General features: G+C 48.7%; 1 long non-coding RNA gene across 2 annotated transcripts in view; it reads left to right on the top strand.

Moving 5' to 3' along the window:
• The window catches only part of LOC149354296 (uncharacterized), a 64,460-nt gene extending 45,961 nt beyond the window's left edge, over positions 1-18,499 (top strand). The window contains exon 7 of one of the 2 annotated variants that reach the window (XR_016291292.1): positions 18,185-18,499. This is a non-coding gene — a long non-coding RNA (uncharacterized LOC149354296). Of the gene's footprint in view, positions 1-17,839 lie in introns of both variants that reach the window. The other variant, XR_016291289.1, reaches the window with a different exon arrangement.
• The last annotated feature ends 2,437 nt before the right edge of the window (positions 18,500-20,936 follow it).

The following is a 20,936-nucleotide window of genomic DNA, read 5'->3' as shown; positions in this document are numbered from 1 at the left end:
GAATGAAAGGGAAGCAGTAGGTAGCAAAACCAAGGAAACTTCTGAGTTTCTTCACAGAATTGGGGGTGGGTGCCTGCTGGATGGCTGCGACTTTGCTTGGTGATACTTTAAGACCGTCTTCGCCAAAGATGAAGCCAAAGAACTCTATCTTTCTTTGGTGGAATGAGCATTTGGCAGGGTTCACTGTTAAGCCACAATGCTTGAGTCGTTCAAATGTGGCATATAGTGCATGGTCATGTTGTTCTTTTGTAGTACCATGCACTAGGATGTCATCACTGGTGTTCAGGGTGCCAGGTATGTCCGCTATGACATGCGAGATAGCTCGCTGGAACACTTCAGCTGCTGAGCATATGCCGAAAAAAAGGCGTTTGTATCGGTATAGGCCAGATGGTGTTGTGAAGGTAGTGATCACACGAGACTCTTCATCTAGTTCCAGTTGGTGGTAGCCATGTCTCAGATCAATTTTGGAAAATACTCTTGAGTGCGTCAACTCTGCAGCCATATCATGGAGCGTGGGTGTTGGGTGTCGTTCTCGCTCAATAGCCATGTTGGCCTTGCGCATATCTACACATATGCGAATCTGACTTGGGTCAGATGATTTCGGAACCGGTACGATTGGGCTTACCCATGGAGTTGGTCCTTCAACAGATTCAATGATGTCAGCAGCTGAGAGAGCTTTGATTTCAGCTTCTACCATCGGTTGGATGTGGAAAGGCACTCGGCAAGGTTTCTGGGCTACAGGAGGTATGTCAGGTTTCCTGTGTAGATGCACTAGAGTTCCTTTCAGTTTGCCGATTCCTTTGGTCAGCTCCGGGTACAGGCTGAGGGGATCAGCTGTGCTGAGCAAGTGTGTGATGTGCAGAAGCCCAAGGGCAGTGGCTGACTCACGGCTTAGCAGTGTTGCTAGTGGGTAGCTGTTCTCCTTGATGACGTAGACAACTGTCTGAGTGCTGCTGCCTTCGTACGTCAACCTTACTCGGAATTCACCAACAATATGCAGTGGTTGTAGAGACCCATATGAATATATCTGGTGTGACGAGTGGTGCAGGTCAGGTTTCTTCGCTAGAGAGTTGTATGCATGCTCGCCCATTGTGTTGACTGTTGCTCCAGAATCGATGATGGCGCTTGCAGAACCGTAGGGGCCATACGTGATCACTGCTTGAGGTAGCTGCTTGCCTTGGTCGGCAGTGTGAAAGATTGAGTCCGAAGACACACTTCTCACGATGGCATTGGTCTGGTCTCGTTGCCGCTGAGGTTGTCGCTGGGATCTACACATACGTGCGAAGTGGTTCAGCTTTCCACACTTGTGGCAGGTTCGTCCTCGTGCCGGGCATGGTGAAGAACGATGCGGGTACGTACCGCCACAAAGTCCACACACACGATCTTTCTGCTGTCCGAATGAATGGGCGCAGTCCTCGACCCGTTTGTCCCTTGGTCGTGAGGGTTGGTGCGTGTCCACGTGCAGGGTGACAGGTTGCTGGCACAAAAGCGCGTTTTCTATGCTTTTAGCATGTTGGTCGGCAAGCTCCGTTGTTCGGGCAAGTTTCAGTAGCTCAGCTAGCGTCATTTCGGGTTTGCAGAGGGCTTGCCTTCGCAGTGCGGCCGAAGAACAAGTCTGGATGAGGTGTGATTTGATTTCTGCGTCGGTGTCCGTGAACCCGCAGAGCAGTGCAATTTTTCGCACCCGGAGGTGGTACGCGTCCATGTTTTCTTCACTTGATTGGCGTTCTTGACGAAATAAGCAGCGCTGCACTTCGCGGTTATCTTGCGGGTCAAAGTGTTGAGTCAGCTGTACCACTGCGGTAGTGTATCGTTTGGGGCGGTGGTGCTCGTAGACGAGACGGCGGCTGCATCAGGAGTCGGTAGTGCGTCATATATATCGTGCACTTCGTCGCCGGCGTAATGAAGGAGCATTGCCTTGCATCTTGCCGGATCATTGATATTGCACGCAGTAAGGAAGTTTCCAAAATGGGTGACCCACTTGCGCCAGCGAGGGCCAACAGATGCGGCGTCTTCATGCACGGTGAAGCCTGGGGACGGTGGCAGTATTGACATGGTGGCGTGCTTAGCTTTGAGCGAGGTCAGCAGCAGCGATGGTAGTGGCACGTTGATGCGGTTGGATGGAGGTAGTCGATGGCTTTACGTTTTTATCCTCATCGCCATTTGTAACATCTTGCCAGCATTTATTCCTTTCGATTAATATAGATTACATCACTACTATCACAGTCACACCACCGGCTTCCTTCGCCGGACGCACACACCCCAGCATTCCTTGCGCGGGGTGATGTCCATGTAGGTTGGAGTACAGGTGTTGAAACCGAAACCGTAACACACAACACTACACCATGGATCCAATTCTTTTTGACACAACTGACATCCTGAGAATAATTGAAAACCTTAAGATTTCTTCCTCCTGTGGCGTCAATAACATTAATTCGAAATTTCTGGTTAACACAAAGATGTACAGTTCAATTATCCTCACCAAACTGTTTGACCAGTCTCTGGAAACAGGCTGTATTCCCAATGACTGGAAGGTTGGGAGGGTGATTCCGCTGCATAAGTGTGGCGATAAACATTGCCCTGATAACTTTCGCCCTGTGTCGCTCACCAGCATTCCATATAAAATCATGGAACATGTCATCTACTCTCATCTTGCTAACTTTTTAGAATCCAATTGCTTTTTCACTAATGCCCAACACGGCTTCCGTAAATCGTTTCCATGCGAAACGCAACTCATATGTTTCACAAATGACTTGCATTGCATTCTAGATCGCAGGTCCCATGCTGATTCTATATTTATGGATTTTTCTAAAGCATTTGACAAGGTTTCACATGAGCTTCTTTTTCTTAAACTAAACAGCCTTAACATTGATTCCACAGTGCTTGCATGGTTGCATTGTTTTCTTTCTAACAGAAGTCAGGTCGTAACAGCAAATAACGTCAATTCAGATTCCTCTCCTGTTTGCTCTGGCGTGCCTCAGGGGTCCGTTCTTGGGCCTCTCCTCTTTCTCGTTTATATAAACGACTTACCAACTAATATATCGTCTTCCATTTGTCTTTTTACCAATGACTGTGTTATTTACCGCGAAATTAATGATGATAACGATGTATGTGTTCTTCAGTCAGATATTAACAAGGTACTGAATTGTTGTAACCTACGGAATATAAAGCTAAACATTACTAAATGCAAGCATTTTCCCATTTCTCGTCTATCTAATACACCCTCTACCTACTGCATTAATGGCATCACTCTTGAAACTGTGTCGTCTTATAAATATCTGGGTGTTCACGTCTCTTCTAACCTGTCTTGGAAAACTCATGTTGACTACATTACAAATAACGCCAACCGCATGCTTCGATACCTTCGCAGAAATTTTTCATGTGCATCGAGTTCATTAAAACTATTACTTTACAAAACATTGGTCCGCTCTAAATTGGAATATGCTTCATCGGTGTGGAACCCAGGGGTCGAATCTCTCATTTCTGACTTAGAATCAATTCAAAACCAAGGTTGTCGCTTCATTCTTTCCAACTATCATCGCACTAGTAGTGTAACTGCCATGAAAGCTCACCTTTCCCTACAGCTTCTTTCCCATCGCAGGTCAATAGCTTCATTATGTACTTTTCACAAAATTTATCATAATCCTTATCTTAAAGAGAAGTTATTAAAAAGACCACCCTATATTTCAGCACGCATTGATCACTGCCACAAAGTTTGGATCCCTCCTTGTCGTACAAGATGTTTTCATGATTCATTCATACCCAGAACTTGTGTCAGCTGGAATCACCTTCCCCACAATATTGCTGTAATTACTGATACTGCTGCATTTCGTAACACTGTTATTAATTTTATATAAGTATGTGTCTACAACTTTGTTAATTTATTAGCTGCTGTTTTCTTTTGTGTTTTGTTTTGTGAAATGCTGCCTTTTGTTAATTCTGTTATTGATTTTATACCAGTGTGTGCTGTAACTATATTCAGTTTTTCTAGCTGCTGTTTTGTTTTTGGTACTTGCATGTATTCCCACTCCCCTCTGTAACGCCTAATGGCCCTGAGGGTAAATAAATAAATAAATAAATATTGTTATAATTTTGGGACTTAGATCTAGAATTTGTACAAAATCAAAAATATCGAAAAGACACAGTAGTGAATTCAAATTCTAGCAGAGGAATCTATAAGATGAAATTATATAATCATTAATATAATCACACACTGGTTTCGGGGCATATCCCTTGGCGCTTGCCCCGAAGGATAGGAGAATCAGAACAGTTGGAGGAAGCCCGAGTCGAGCGAGGGGGATCTCCAAGTAAATTCCATAGAGAGCAGCAAACCGCCGGCTGGAGAGGAAAAAGTGTTCTATGGACTCAATTTCGCCAACACACTCACAAAGGTTTGTTATAGAAAACCCCAATCGACATAAAAAATGATGTGGCAGCGGCATCCTGCAGTGCAAAAGGGCCACAGACACCTCACATTGCCTCGAACTGCACATCCGCACACTCCAAGGAAACGCGAGGTGTTGAAAATCCGCTGCAGCAATTAGGGGCTCATGGCTCAAGGAGTGGAGAGGCTGAAATCTCTGAAAGCATGCTAGAGTCAAATAGACACTATTTGGGACGAAGAGGACATCCATCAAGGACAACCTTTGCGAAATAATTAGCCCTCTCATTAGAAACAATGCACAGTGCCCAGGGACCCAGTGAAAGCGTACCTCTGTAATATGTGGAGGAATTAAAAGTTCGCTGGACACCACGCCCACCAATGCCCCCAGCACAGCGCTCCGGCCAAGTGCCGTCGCTGTGCTGCTCCCCTACCCGCTGACCCTTCCCTCATGTGTGTGCCCAGCCCTGGTGCGTACATTGCCAGGTAAACACCCACCCCTGCCTCGACCCCACTTGCCCCTTCCTCCTTGCTAAACAACGTGAGTGTGCCAAAGCTGCGTACCTCCAACGCCTAGCTTTGCACCGGGCCACTCAACCCACCAGCCCTTCCTCCTCCTCCTCTAATCATGAACCTCCATCAGCTCCGATCACGTCACCACCAGGCTTTTATGCCGCCATAGTTAAAGGATCCTCGGTTTGTGGGTTTCTAAGTGGACACAGGCCACCACCCACCGCGGGTTCGAGCTTCGCGCGAGCCAAGGGCCCCGATCAGCCGTCACCACACACACACTGGGACACCGATGCGGTGCACTCAACCTCCGCTGGGAGGAGAGCGATTCGCCGCAAAGAAATAGGCCTCCAAGTTCACAAAGGAGACGTTTATTCACGTCGTCCTTCAGCAGGTACACACGCACTCAATAGTCACCCCGTCCCGGGGGCGCGCGAGGAGCAAGGCTCCGCTGCGCGCACGAAGCGACTCGAGCAATGCGCGCCGCTAGCATGCCGCTGCAGGAGAATGTCCCCGCGGCAGTGCTGTGATCTCCCTCTCGTGTCGACCGTTGGGCCGGTTGCGAGAGAGAGTGGGCAATAAACGCAAGGTACGCCTGTCGGAGGTCGCTGGACCCCGCTGGACAGGCTCGAGCCGCTGCAGGTCAGAGGACACGTGCGGGCGAGCTCGAGTATATGCACTGGTCCGAGCGGCAAAGGCCGGCCCGGACAAACAGTAACGTACGCACCTTACGCTGTCTCGGAGGGATCTCTCTCTCTCTGGGCCCCGCTCGGACGGTCGCGCCGTGCGCGGCCGCCCGTAGCGGGTCCCGATTTCCCGCCAAAAGGCGCCAATGGCAAAGGCCGTTGGGGAGCCGGGGCGGAGCTGTGGCCAAATGACAGTGATTAGTCACCTAGCCACCTCTCCACCGCCTGAGGCAGGAGCAAGGGAAAGAGGAGAAACAACGCAGGAAGCCGGCACAGCCGCGCAAAGGCAACGGCGGAAAGCCAGGATTCCCACAGGTTCCAGCGTCCCTCTCTTCCCCTACACCACCCTCTCCATCCCTGACTGATGAGAGCTGCTCGTTCGACCTCCGGCTCGCTATGCTGGAATGCCAGCAGCGAGAGCAGCACTGCATTTCCCACGACCTACAACAGCAGATCCATGCCTTGACCCAAACTCTCCAGACAACCACTTCCTCTCTTACCTCCCAGCCTTCAAAGCTAAATGAGCACCTTGCCACGTTCACCACTCCCTCCTCCAGTACCCAGGTCGCCCCTTTGGCTGATCTTGTCGAAACCACCACACAGGCACACCACACTCGCTTGGTTCAGCTAGAGACATCGGTTCTGCAGACTCTTACCACCCTCCAAGTACAATCAAAGCAATTGGAATCCTTCACTTCTATGCTCCAATCCGTCCATGAATCACTGCCCCCAGCAAAAAAGAAGGAACGCGTACCGTCGCAAGCCTCTACCGCTCCACTATCATAATGGCTTTTGGCGAGGACCTCGAGATTGTGTAGTGGAACTGCCAAAATCTTCGCCACAATAAGACCCCCCTCCACCAGTATCTCCTCACCCGCCCCTCCTTGCCCCATTTTCTTCTTCTCCAGGAGACTCGGACGGCCCGCACTGTCCCAGGCTACCGCGCCTACCATGCCACTACGTCCACACCACTTGCGTCTATTTATGTACGCAGCGACGTGCTCGTGGAGCCACTTGACATCCCCTCCACCCTCCTTAAATATTTAGTTGGTGTGGTCTATTACCACCCTTCTCACTCACGCGTCTCACTCACCCTTTTGTCTTTCTACAACCCCCCTGTCACCTCCTCTTTATTCTCCGCCCTGGGCAAGTTCCTTCACTCTCTTCCTTCTAACTCCCATCTCCTCTTTGGCGGTGACTTCAATGCCCCTCATACACTCTGGGGCTACCCTCAAACCCGGCCGCCTCCTCCACTATCTGGCCTAGGAATGCCACCTCACCCTTTTTAAACTCCTGGCTGCCCTACTCGAGCGGGCATTGCCTCACAGCGCCCCATGACACCTGACCTCACTTTCTCTCGGGGTTCACTTTCCTTTCACTGGCAGGTGACAGCCGAAACTCTTCTCAGTGACCACTTCCTCGTCCATATTCACACCTCTCTTTCCCACATCCCTCGATGTCATCCGGTCATTCACACTGACTGGCACGCCTTCCGCACTAATCTCGCCTCTGAATCTTTTCAGTCCTACGACGACTGGACGTCGCGCATCACTGCAGCGCTCACGTCCAGTAGCCGCCGCATTCGCACTCGTCACACAGTCCCAGACCCAGATCCTCATCTTCTCCGTTTATGGCGTCGCCGTAAACGTCTTCAACGCTCCTTTCGCTCCCAACCTCACAATGCCCAACTCTCCTCCCGGATCACTGCTCTGCGGGCCGAGATCGTCACCCACTGCGCCTCACGCGAGCACTCTCTCACTAAGCCTGCCCTTGCTCCCACTCTAGCTAAAGCCCTCACTCAGGGGACTCCCTCTGATGTTTTTGATCAGCTTGCCTCTCTCTACCTCCCTCCCCCTCTGGCACCCTCCTACCCGATGTACTCGGGTGGACCTAACCCCGATCTGGACCACTCCTTCACTCTCCGAGAGCTCGAATCGGCTCTGGCTGCTAATGCTACACGCTCGGCTCCCGGTGAGGATGCCATTACATATACCACACTTCGCAACCTTCCTGACTGCGCCAAAGTATTCCTCCTTCATACCTACAATGAGGCCTGGAACAGCGGCTGCCTGCCGAGCTCCTGGACCTCCTCCCTCATTTCTGATTCCAAAGCCGGGAAAACCTCCCTCTCTCTCTAACCTCTGCCCAATCTCCCTGACATCGTGCGTTGGTAAGACCCTTGAGCGAATGGCCTTGACTCGCCTATCTAATTTTCTCGAGGCGAGGGAGTTCTTCCACCATTCTCTCATCGGCTTCCGACGTCGCGTCTGTGCACAAGACATGTTTCTCATTCTCCAGCACACCTTTCTGTCACCTACCCCCACTCAAATTCACGCACTTGTGACCGTCGATGTTCGCAAGGCCTTCGACAGTGTTTGCCACGACCACATCCTTTCCCAACTCGACTCCCTGGACTGTGGCCCCCGCATGTACTCTTATATCCGTTCATTTCTCTCTAAACGTGTGGCTCGCTTTCGAGTAGACACCCATCTGTCCGACCCCCACCACCTCACCCGTGGCACTCCTTAAGGTGCTGTTCTCTCTCCTACCCTTTTCAATCTTACTATGGCCCCTCTCGCCTCCTAGCTGAAATTCCCGACCTGCATCATATATTTTACGCCGATGACATCACTCTGTGGTGTTCGTCGGGCTCTCCCGGTCACGTACAGGACACCCTGCAATGTGGCCTAGATCTCATTGACTCCTTTCTCACCACCGCTGGCCTCTCTCCTGCTCCTGAAAAATCCGAGCTTCTCCTTCTCAACCATTCCTCATACCAGCGCTCACACAACCACTTCGTTTCTCTCCACCTTTCTGGCTCTCCCATTCCTGTCGTCACGCAGTGCAAAGTTCTTGGCTTTCCTTTGCATGCGGCCAAGAACGTGCAAGCCCTCCACCACGCTGTCACCACCTGCCACTCCGTAACTCACCTACTGCGGCGCGTGGTCACTCGGCGCTCAGGTCTCCACGAGGCTCACGCGTGCCGAGTTGCCCACGCGCTGGCCCTCAACAAGGTCTTGTACTTTGCACCCTACATTTCCTTCAATCAGACTCAACTTAACACTCTCGAGACTGCCCTTGTAGGCCTCTACAAGGCAGCTCTCAACCTCCCTATCTCTACCTCTACCGCTAAGATCTTTACCACAGGCCTCTTTCAATAACACAATCTGGCGGGCTAGTTGGTGGGAATCCATACGATTTAAGCAGCGCAAACACGGTTAGGAAAAAACAGACAGAAAGGGGGACAGGACAGAGCGCTGAACTATCAACTTTATTTCAAGAATGACCAAGACCCCGCTCTTAAATACACACGCCACCCTCAGCCCTGTTGTTCCATGCTTTTTACATGTCTTTCACCGGTTTTTAGTCTTTTCTTTGTTAGTACTCATGCTCTTTGTATCCTTGATAACCGGGGAAAAGTGATAATATACTAGTTCGCGCTCTGATTGTGTTGTGCTTAGATAGATCCCCCAGGTGGGCGTTTCTGTGGCGTGTGTATTTAAGAGCGGGGTCTTGGTCATTCTTGAAATAAAGTTGATAGTTCAGCGCTCTGTCCTGTCCCCCTTTCTGTTTGTTTTTTCCTAACCGTGTTCGCGCTGCTTAAATCGTAAGGCCTCTTTCATCCTCTCCGTTCTCTTCTCTCTCTCCATCGTGACTCGCAGCTTGCCCGCCTTTCCCTTACCCGTCAGGGTCAGTGATTACTGACTCAAGCGGGTGTCTTGCCCATTCCCATCGCCCATTTTACCTCTCCTATTCCAACCCCTGCTCCCAATCTTCGTATCCTCCCCCTCCCGACCAACATGTCCCCCATCCTGCACGCCGGCCGTCGTCATGTGGCCGCGCAGCACCATTCCCCTCTCTTTGATACCCAGGGTATAGCCTACACGGATACCTCCTTCGTGGCTCCTCGAGGTTCCTGCGGGTATGCCCTGTACCATCCCCACCTCCCCACTCCTGAAACCCACACCAGCGGGCCGTATCTACACCCTCCGGATGCACTGTCCCTCGAGGTCCTCGCCATTGCACATGCCCTTCAGACATTTGCTCTCCTTCCCTCTCTTCAAGTACACAGTCTATTCAGACTCACAAGCCGCTATACACCACATACAGAAATGCACCCTAACCCCTTCTCTCCAACAGGAGGTCGAACTAGCAGTCTCCGCATTGCAGCCTTCCATCGTTTTCCTCCGCTGGGTCCCTGGGCATTCAAGGATTGACGGCAATGAGCTGGCCCATCAGCTCGCCCGAGACACACTTTTCCGGGCACCGTTGATCACCTGGCCCAAGCCCTCGGAGGACGGTGGGAGACGCACCCTTCGCCGCACCATAAAAGAGGTCTACCTCGAGCTCCGCCTAGACAAACGCCTTTACCCTCCCCCTCATCCATCGCTCACGGTGCTGGAGGCTCGCCTTCTTCGGCACATCCAAATGAATGCAGTTATCACCCCGTCTCGCCTCTTTCTCTATCGCTATCGATCAGACCCTTCCTGTCCCAACTGCCCCTGTATCTATGCGGACCTGCCCCATTGCCTGTTTTATTGCCCGGCTGCTCAGCAGTCGGGTTCCTACCCCCCACCTTCTTTATCCATCACCACCTGGTTCGACTGGCTTGGCGCTGAAGGGGAGGAAGAACAGCGACTTCTGGTCGCCCAGGCGGTCGACGTGCTCGGCCTGTAAATTATGGCCGAATAAAGGTCTCTTACTACTACTTCTATGTGGAGGAATTAAAAATTGTAGGGAATGGCTCAAAGGAGTATCCCTGCAATTTTCGAGCACTGTCAAGATGGAGAGGCTGTCTGAAAGTATAATAACCCGACTGATACAGCACGGAATCCTTGTTAAGGCCAAATCAATGGCCTGGAACTCAGCGACAAAAATAGGGGTATAGTCATGGGCCCAAAATGAGTATCTCCAAAAAAGAGCCCTTGAGTAAATGCCAATCGCTGCCTTTTCATTTTGCTGGGAGGCAAAAGGAAAAGATAAGACGACGATGAAGCTAGGCGCGACTACAATTTCAAACGTTGATAATCGCGGTGCTTTTGTCGTCTTAACTTTCATTTATCAAAATCTCTTGCTTTAAATTCTTTATCACCCTTACTGTTTTCAGATTTATTCCTTTACTAAGAGCCCTGGAGCTCTTGGTGAAATGCTTAGCCTCAGTTTTATCATACGCAAATCCCTGACAAGTGGCCTTGTCAGAAAAGCAAACGTGTAAAGGCAGGGAACTGGGGAATAAGGCCATTTATTTAAAATAATTTTCACCACGTGCAGCATGAATTCAAATTTCTTCTCTCGCACTCTCTTCCTCTGCTTTAGCCATTTCTTCCTGCGGACTGTCATGCAGATGGATTGGACTAGGTATGCATTGTCCGGATTTGCGCCGACACTGTTGCGTAAAGGATGGTGGAAGGAGAGGGCGGGGTGAGGGAGACTGCATGTGCAAGTATATGATGCGTGTGGTGCCACGTAACGCACATGCATTTCATTACAACTGACTTTCTGGAGCAGTTTTCACCCAGCTAGTCGATGGTTATATTTGGGGGTCTTCTTAAACAGATTCTTAAAGGAGCAAATACGAGAGCTTTTGGTTGGGTAAAGCAGAAATTTGGGCGAGTGGGTACGTGTTCATTTTACTTCCAGCACAAAAAACATGGTACCAATTAAAGACGATGGTAAAGAGGAACAAGAAGTGAACAAGCGAGTCAATGCAAAAAGTGCCAACGCATCCCAGATTTCAAAAACACATGCTTTCGCCATAGCAATAAGTTAACGCACGAGGTAATGGATCCTTTCCACATTCTTCACAAAGCCACAATGTGCATCAGTAATCCTTCCATTGCCTTGTCTAAGAGTGAAATGGGATATCTGTCTGGCTACATGGCCTGTAGATAACTTTCTCTTTTTGATTACTGCTTTCAGTATATATGTGTGTGTGTGTGTGTGTGTGTGTGTGTGCGTGCGCGTGCGCGTGTGCATGTGCGTGTGTGCATGTGCGTGTGTGCATGTGCGTGTGTGCATGTGTGTGTGTGCACGCGTGTGTGTGCACGCGTGTGTGCATGTTTTCCAGTAAACACTGTTGATAGCAGCACTTATTTGTCTTTACCTTCACCACCTTTGTGCCATCTTTTTTGCGCTGAGAGCAAAATGAGCTTTTAGGTTGCCTGCTATGGTGTCTACAAGGTTCGTCTAATGTTCTTGAGACTTTCCTTAGAAAGCTATTGTTGGAATGGATTCCATTGCTCTTTTATGGTGTGCACTAGTCATCACCTTTTTAAATGCTCTAGTACCTTCCATTGGATTATCATACGTGATTATACTACTCGGATCCACAGATACATACTATTCTATTTTCTTGCCTGGGCCTGCATGCAAATTGTCGCGGTTCCTTTCAGTTTTGGAGTAGTGGGCGGACTTCCAAGTTTTTGGTACATCTGAGACGGTGGGGAGGTTGTGATGGCACTACCAAAGAAGTGACCTCTCTCAGCCAATTAGCTGCCGCCGTGGCTCAGTGGTTATGGCGCTCGGCTGCTGACTAGAAAGATGTGGGTTCGATTTCTGAAGCGGTGGTCGAATTTCAATGGAGGCAAAATACTAGAGGCCCACGTACTGTGCGATGTCAGTGCACATTAAAGAATGCCAGGTTATTGAAATTTCTGGAGCCCTTCATTGAGGCGTCACTCATAGCCCGGATCGCTTTGGGACTCAGGATACGTCTTTGTGGTCAACAATAAACCATCCAAGGCACCACAATTATATGTGGAGACTTCTGTCGATATAAGAGGGCAAAGATGGTGGAGACACTCTGCAAAAGAAGCTTTCTGCCATTTATGTTATACTATACTTTGTGTGCAGTTCCTTGTGATCTTTATCGTGCGGACGTATGAAAGTAGTCTATCAACATACTATTACTTAGGAAGGGGATGTTGGAGAGTTTAAATTTGTTGACCAATCAGCTTAGCATAGAAATCAATCCCGCTAAGCTACCAATTTCTTCATAAACACGCATGCTATTCTGCAATGCAGGCACATTTACTTGTCTTCGTGCACTCCATTCCACCTGCACATCAGAATTGCAGGAGACATACATATGCCTCAAGAAATGTCAACTATTCAGGCGCGTGTTCCTGTGCAGCATAAACCCTCCCGCACCAAGGCACACTGTTCAATGAATTCAGACTTGGATGAATGAGGAGTCTGTGCTTGTTGATCCATCATGCGGCTCTTCCTCGGGCTAAAAAGATTATCAGCATTAAGAGATCACAAGAAATCCCGGAGTCTTTCCGAACAGACAACCTTATACTGTAAAGTGATATCTCAATGTCCTTTTTGATTGTCCACTGAAGTGTGTCCCAGAAACACACAGCATCACGGCACCACACCAATCCTCTCTGGTTGGCCGCATATGCCGGAGCTCAACGACCATAGCACAAAAGTCTCCTTCCGAGAACGCCTCGTGACAAACTGCACACCAAATTCGCACTGTGCATTGCTGTTCTTGTTATTGTCCTCAAGACAATGGAGATTTCCAGATCCTCTTCCATTTGCTCCGTCCAGCGGCACTCACCGCTCACCGCCGTCTTCTACTTAGCGCAAATCCCTGCTTTCGCACTTATTCGTTTGTAGTAAACATTTTCATTAGTTTCCGAAATTTCAAAATTTGACCCAGCCCACTGCGGAAATTTGACCATGGCCGATCGGGACCATTACAGTAGTACATGAGCGACTTATCACTTCATCAGAAGAATTAAATGCAAAATTTGACAAACATTGCCCCTAGTACACACATTGGTTGTCAAGAATTTCAGAAAAACTGTACCTAGGGTCACACCCAAAAGCAGTGATCTTCTGTGTGCAGTCTGACAGGTTCCCAAGCAGGCTTTCTTGCGCAATCCACCAGTGCTCATGCAGCAGCTCGAAGGCTGCTGTGTCCATAGTATTGAACATGCTGAAGCATCAGTATTTCTGCTAGCTGTACCATTTTGTTCTATGGACAAAACAGTGGTCCAAATTTTGTGTTGTCGCTTGAAGGTGGACATCGGTATTATGAGTCATCTTGCCTGAATTTGGCCAGTGGATTGAATCTCTTGCTTTTCCTTTCATAATCAGTTTTTTCCTAGTGGTGCAATTGCTGTAGTTCTTATTGCAGTTGAAGCCCCTCCTGCTTGGGCTATGAATTTGCCTACAGTATGCCCAAAATATTTGAAGAATGGAACCGCTGTCTGTTTTGTGAAAGCACTTTGATGTTAGAATCGCCTAATTAATGTGAACTCTCTTTGGTCATACAGGTGGGAGCATAATGTGATGCAGTCATATTCCATGGCCCTCTTGTGAAGGATGGCTAAGGTTGTTGCTAGAACCCTCAAGCTCACACATTCACTGTTGGCTTGTCTAGCCCGTTGTGTCATATGACGGTGCGGGCAGGGCACTTTTTTCTTATTCCTTTTCTTTAAGCCCAAACTAATATCTGTTGGCTTGTCTTCGTTCAACAGCAGTGCTGCTATGTCCACCGCAAAATTCAGAGATGCTTTAGAGGAGAGCTTGACAGAAATGCACGATTGATCGTAGACATCAAAGTTATAAACAGCAAAGTTATAGTGGGAATGATGTTTGTGGTTTTCATCACTGTATCCTCTTACAATTGAACAAATATTAGCTGCTTGTTATCGATAGCATATCAAGGAGCACGTCTTCTCCGACCCTGCAAAATATATTTTGGGTCATTCGATTCCGACAACTTTTTAAGCAAGAATGTTACTGCTCTTTTGGTTTTTCAGTATATATTTGTTTGTTAGTCATGGTAGTTTAAACCATAATTTTGCTTTGTTGAACTTCCCAAGCTGATAGTTCACTTTTTATGTTATATCTTACGTGGAAAATTCCTCCATGTTTTATTTTGTTTTTGTTATTTTATGAGCAGGGCATAGAAGCTTGCATTATGAATTATTGACTGCCTGTCGTGCAAGTTGCACTTTGTTATAGTGAGATTACCACTCAATAAATACGGGTATATTGTTTAACTTACTGAAATAAAAATGGAAATGTTTTGTTAATTTGTTTTCCCACCTGTTTTTTTGTTGATTTGCTCTTTCTACTTGAGAAGATGGCATATGCCATGATGGTGTTAGCTGTAGTAGTATGTTATATTTAAGCTGAGAGGGTGCCATGGTGTCCTTCATTCCATGCAAGAATGTATGCCTTGCAGGAAAAACATTTTACTCAAATCGTCTACACAGAACAAAGGAAACTCAGCAATATTTTTACAGCTTGAGTACTGCCACAGTTCACTGCAGTTTTCAGAGAAGAATATAGTGACACATACATGCCCCAAAGAGATTTAGTGAGACGTTGTCTTTTGGTGCACTTCCTGTGTCTGTGTGGAGGAAAGTTCACTGCAGCAATGTGGTTCGTGGAGAAATATAGGCACCTAACTTTTCGATGCATGTTTTCTTGTTTGTAATAATGCACAAGGCATTATTATACATGGATTACCACCTGGTACTACGATGGCTAAATAATTTACAATCGAATTTATTTCACATGCTGTTTTGGTTTCAACAGCCTAATGAGTGCTGTGATGTCAGTGTGTAGTTATAGGTTACATGAGGCATGAAAAACTACATCATAATCGCTGCTTCCACATTCACTGTCATCTCTGCTCGTGACGAAGGTGGGCTTCAGCACTGTAGTGAATTTTAAACGATGAAGCAGTGAATGTGATTATATCGATGTTTTCCCATGCCTCACGTGGCCTCATGTTGACATCACAGCCATCGTTTAGCTCTTGAAACCAAAATCGAGACAGCATGACAGAAAAGTTGATTATAAATAATGTAGCAGTCGTAGGTGAATACAAAATGGCTATTCATGCATAGTAGTGTCTTTCTGCATCATTGTAGAGAGAAAAAAAATGGCACCAAAATTAGGTGTCAATGCTCCTTAAACATGCCTCAGCGGAGGTAAGTGCATGCAAGTGTTCTACCGTGCTGCCATGCTGGTTGCGTGCATTGAAGTTGCACCTTTCCACACACTGCAGCTCAAGGAATGGGCTTTGGGGTGTGACTATGCTCTTGTGGTCATTTTCCAACCGCTCAGGTGGGAACAAAGAGGTTGGATGTGCTTTAGCGCACGACCTGTCGTGTTCTTGTCTCTTCATCTGTTTCTTTTCCATGATGCTAGACCTGTCATGTTCTTGTCTCTTCATCTGTTTCTTTTCCATGATGCTAAAAAACCAGCCAGGCCAACTTTCCACGCTGACTGTTCTGCATAAAGTTCTATTAGATTCAAAAGTGAAAGCTTGAGGGTTTTACCACTAGAGCTTTGAAACTTTTTCCAGAGATCGATTTGGAAATTGGTCTTACAAAATGGAGAACATACATTATCTCTCTGTTCTCTCCATGTGAAGCGGTGCCAGTGAACTAGCACTACAGCAGATTTGATTGTACAAATCTCTCAGGGTTGCGAAAAATATTTGTATCATCCAAAACAAACAACCCATGTGCAGAGGTACGGGAAATGGATTCCCGAGATTTGTTCACAGCCACGCATCACCGCTCACTGCGATTACGTTGCCTGCGATGCACTGCCCGTGTGCCGTGTGCCACAGTTCATTCATTGCCTGTGGCGCATACCAAGCAGCTCACAGTGTACGGACAGCACATGGTAATGCGAGGATGCAGCTCATGCGTTTCGATCATCCGCATGGGCATGGAGAGTGTTCAGCACTACATCTTTTGTTTGAAACAAAACTGTGCATGAAAATTTCCGGCAGTTTACATCCTTTAAATTTGAAAACTAAAGTCCGATGTCTTTCACCTTACAAAATCTGCATAAAATGGTCTCTATTGTTCATGCCACCGAGGAGGTGGCACCAGCTGCTATAAGGGAGCGTGGCCAAGAAATCGATAGGCAACAACCTTCAACAGAAGAGTATTCCAATTAGCTGCATTCACACAGTAGAGGAACAGAATGCTCTGTAGCATGCATCAGTGTAGTGTTTTCGACAGCATTGTTGGGAATCTAGTCTATCTACCTCTTGAAATATCTCCTCAATCCGTAAAAGAAGCGGCCTACAATGTAAGCCAGCGTGAAGTAAATGAGGGAATAGGGAAATTTCTAAGAAGCTGAAATTACCTCTTTGTGACCGAAAATAAAGTAGCTACTGCTCCACAGATGTATCCCTAGCTTTGTATGCATGTAAAGCCTCGGTTACATGACTGCGACAGAAGTCGACTTCAGTTAACTTTTTGAGGGACCAAGCATGTTTTGGGAAGGAAATACATGTCTCATCGTCTACTCTCTTCCACGATGTTTTTGCACTTTCCATGGCAAGCCAGAGGTACTGCGCTAAAGAAACTATCCACCCTATGTCTGCAATGCCTCATGACCTTAAGCGCACAGATGTATGGAAGTATTTTAATAAGATACTATTATTTTAGAGAGGGGATGTTAGAGACTTAAAATCTATTCACCGACCAGCATCTCTTGCTTACAAGATGGTGGTAACGTAGTCGCTGATAGAACACGCGAAACCTTAGGCTTCAATAAACCAGAACAACTGGCCGGTTATAGGAAAGAAAGAACACCCAACAGTAGAGCATATTCATGCCATCAGTAAGGGGACAGACAAATGTGCAGGTAATAACCAGTTCCTTGCATAGCCTCATAGATAACATAAAAAACAAACATGTTCACCTAATTGCACAATGTGTTGGCTGTGCGAAGAGAGCGGATAACAAGGGTTAACATCTTCTCAGCGTCACTTTGCGAGAGGAGCCAGACTGAAAACATTACTCTCTTAGAAGATTTGTTCTTAGTCAAAAATGGTCCGAAAATTCCAGCATTTTTTGACACAATAACAATGGGCGGTTCATGTGGAAATTTGACCGCTGTAACATGTTTGAGTCCATGAATTTTGTTAAAACCTTGCCTTCTAATGCAAAGGTGATCGATGCGGCAGACCTAAGATGCACGGAAAAGGAATTTGATAACTCGCAGAAGCCATAACGATGAATTATTAGGAGACTAGGAAATCTATTACGAAGATGGAGACCCGGTGAAGGAGGGAGAAGATTACTCAGGTGTTTGCAATTAGCAACGTTTTTTATTAGAAACCAATGTAAGTCTGCTACGTCGTCGACATCGAGCGAATTGATAACGTTAATTCGTTGGACAAGGGCGGTACACCCGAAACGTTCTGGCCGTTGAAGCCGCGCATCGCTGCCCAACTTCTTCGCTGACTGATTCAGCTTCGCGTTGTCCGCAGTGAAGGCCCGCTACACCAACCCTGGGTACTCCTCCCAGCTGGGCACGGCAAAAGCAGGGCACCGGTGAGAGTCAACGCGATGGTGGCGGGGCTCCCCGACCGCGTCCTCGAGGCAGCGTGAGATCGGGAACGCCACCCCAGCGAAAGGTCTGACCGTTGCTTCGCCTCGTGGCTGCCTTTCTCCATGAGGTCGGCGTAGAGCAGGGGATGTACAAAGGGGTCGATTGCACGATCACTTCGGAAACGATGGTCGAGGCGACAGGAACGTACATTACTCTTCGTGATGTGACGCGCCTCAGGGTGGAAACGGCCTGCGTATCAGTAAACCACACGGCGCTGTTCCAGGGCCAGCAAAGCGGTGGCTCAACGTGGACAGCGGCGAAGCTCGGTGACGTGTCGCCAGAAACGTGCTGACGTGGCGCCTCCACCACTGAGTCCTTGTCCAAGGAGACTGTTCTGCCCACCCTCTCGACGTCCTGGGTATCCATGCTCTCCGTGGCGGTGCCCGAGGCAGATCACGTCCGGCTACCACGATGCTGGGACCGAGGGTGCTGTGCCACAGAGAGGGGTCCGTATCGTAGAGCAGGTAGCGTGAAGCCGTCCGAACACCTCGACAGCTGCGTTCGAACTCTTTCTTCGCGAGGTCGCATGTCTCGAAAAGCAGGCGCTAGCGATGATGATGATGATGATCTCCTCGAGCTTAGAGGGGTTGTGAAAAGAAAATGAAGCTGCCCGGTTTTAATTTTTATTGCTTCCATAAACATTCGACATGCTGATTCCGAAATATTTCGACTCAATATTGAGTCTGCATTTAATAAAGCCCATTCGAACTCGCTGCCTTTTTGTGCTCATAAAACGACCATGCGCCGCCGCCATCGGCTGGCACTCGCACTACTCGACTACGTTATTTTAAGATCTTCAGAAACGTACAGATATCTTCAACTTTCGTTTGCCCTAAAATAATAGCTTTATGAGAAACTCAGAAAGTGAAACAAGGTTTTCCAATTATTTGCACGCGTAATTGCACTCTAAACAAACTGCAGCGCGTGGTCATACATCAATCACTGACCTGGGACCAGTTTCGGTTCTGCTTCTCCATCCTCCTTGGCTTCAGTATAGTATATTCTAGGCACTATAGCTTCAGTATCAGCGGCTCGACATAGCCTTGCTTACGTGAACCTGTTTAGGTGGTGTTCCTTGACAGCGGTGGTTTGAGTCAGAGAATCGAGCTGAGCAAGGCCAGCCCATCTCGACGACTCTCTGCTTACATGAACTCGATACGAACGAGTCAGCTATCGCGGCGCGCATCGGCTCCGCGCTTCTGTTCTTTGCTGCAGAAAAATATATTCCAGAAGCGTGAAGAGGGTTAGGCATAATTTGCAGATGGGGCTGCGAGTCAACCCACTCCTTGCGATAGAGATGAAGACTCGAGTCCACGACCGGGGCTCCCGCAGGCAGAGGTGTCGCGGGCTCTCCGCATGACTGCTACTTGCCGGGCGCGCGACGTGCCGTTGCGAGCGGCGTAACAACGACTGACGGCAGCTCGCCGCCTGCGCCCAACCGATGTCAATGACAGGCCGCACGCGGCGCGTCGCACTGACAAGGGGCAGAATGCGAGCGCGCAGAGCGCCAGCGTCATAATGACGTGGGGGCGCGTTCTCGGGGCCGGCCTGTCAGCCTGGATGCCGGCCGCCGGCGTCAGAAAAACACGCTAGTATTATTTGTTCACGCTCATAACAAGCACTGGAAAAGATTAATGCCAAAAATGAATCATTTTTGAGGATTGTTGGCTGATGCCGAGTTGCTGGCAGTATTTAATTCGGCGATACAAGCAAATTTCATCCCATGACCGCTTTATTTACTGCCTGGTCGCCGCTCGCATAGCTGGCATTTGCTAGCTCCGCTGGCGTCGCGGAAATCGAGCATATCTTTATTTTATTATGGGACAGGTTCACAGTTAGAGGGGCGACGAGAGTAGTACCTTTTACAGCGCTGACCAGTTCCGAAGCTCCCTCAGCTGCGGTATCGATAGTATCGATGCAAAACCAGGTAGGCTTAGCGACGACCAGTGCCGCCGGCAAGCCTCGCAGTTAATCGCCCGGCGCGTCCGCAGGCGGCGTCGTTGCCGAAAGCTCGGCATGCTGCCACTGCTCGAATATAACAGGCAGCCTTTCTGATAGCATGGCTGTTTTGTCTTTTCTGGTGCGAATGTGAAATACAGCGAGTCTGGACTCTGCAGGCCGGCCGGCAAACCTGGATCCCGTCCGCTGGCGTCATAAAAATGAGCTAAAGATTTTTCTTCACGTAAATAATGCAAGAAGTGTGGAAAATAGATTATTTTTGAGGATCGTTGAACAATGCCGAGTTGCTGGTAGAAGCAGCAACCGTAATACGAGCAAATTTCTTGCCACAACAGCCGCTCAGCTGCCGCTGCCCGGCCGTTGCGGTCCGGCTTGTGCGACTGGCGTCCGCTATATAGCTCCGCTGCCGAGCGCACCGCAACAATGACCATATTTTTTGTTGTGAGACGATGCTGTTGACAGTAAAGCGATGCCAAAAGCAGGCATGTTATTATAACCCAGGCTACTTCCGAAGCGCTGTCCACCGCGGCTTCGATGCGAAACAGGCCTAGCGACGACCAGCTAGGGCAGCCAGAGAGCAGTGCAGTTCGTCGCCCGATGCGCCCGCGTCCAGCGCCGTTGCCGAAAGCACGCTACGTGGGCAGGCATGCTTTGTCGCCGCCCGAGTACAGCCGCAAGCCTTTCTGATAACATCGCTATATTTTGTCTTTTCTGGTGCGAACTTGAGTAGCCAAGCAGCGCGCGCAGGCGCTGGTGCGCGGTGGCAAAGTGTTACACCGGATGCGGGCCGGGCATGAGTCTAGCGGCGCAAAGATGCTTGCCGCTCCGTGTCCCTGCTTGCAGTAGGCGGCAGTTCGCAAGCGGCGACTGGTGCGGCGCGCCGGCCAAGTTTTCGCACATGTGTCAGCTTAATTGACAGCTAGCAGACTCCATTCTGAGCAGACGACAGTGCCACATTCGAGTCAATATGTGTGCTGTAACCTCGGTCAACTATGGCTAAACAGGCCTCGCTAAGC

Source organism: Amblyomma mixtum, chromosome 3, assembly GCF_055824585.1.
Source record: "Amblyomma mixtum isolate Tamu chromosome 3, ASM5582458v1, whole genome shotgun sequence".
In the NCBI taxonomy this organism is placed as follows: Eukaryota; Metazoa; Arthropoda; class Arachnida; order Ixodida; family Ixodidae; genus Amblyomma; species Amblyomma mixtum.
The sequence above is the reverse complement of the archived record's forward strand: the minus strand, read 5'-3'. Positions and strand labels throughout refer to the sequence as shown.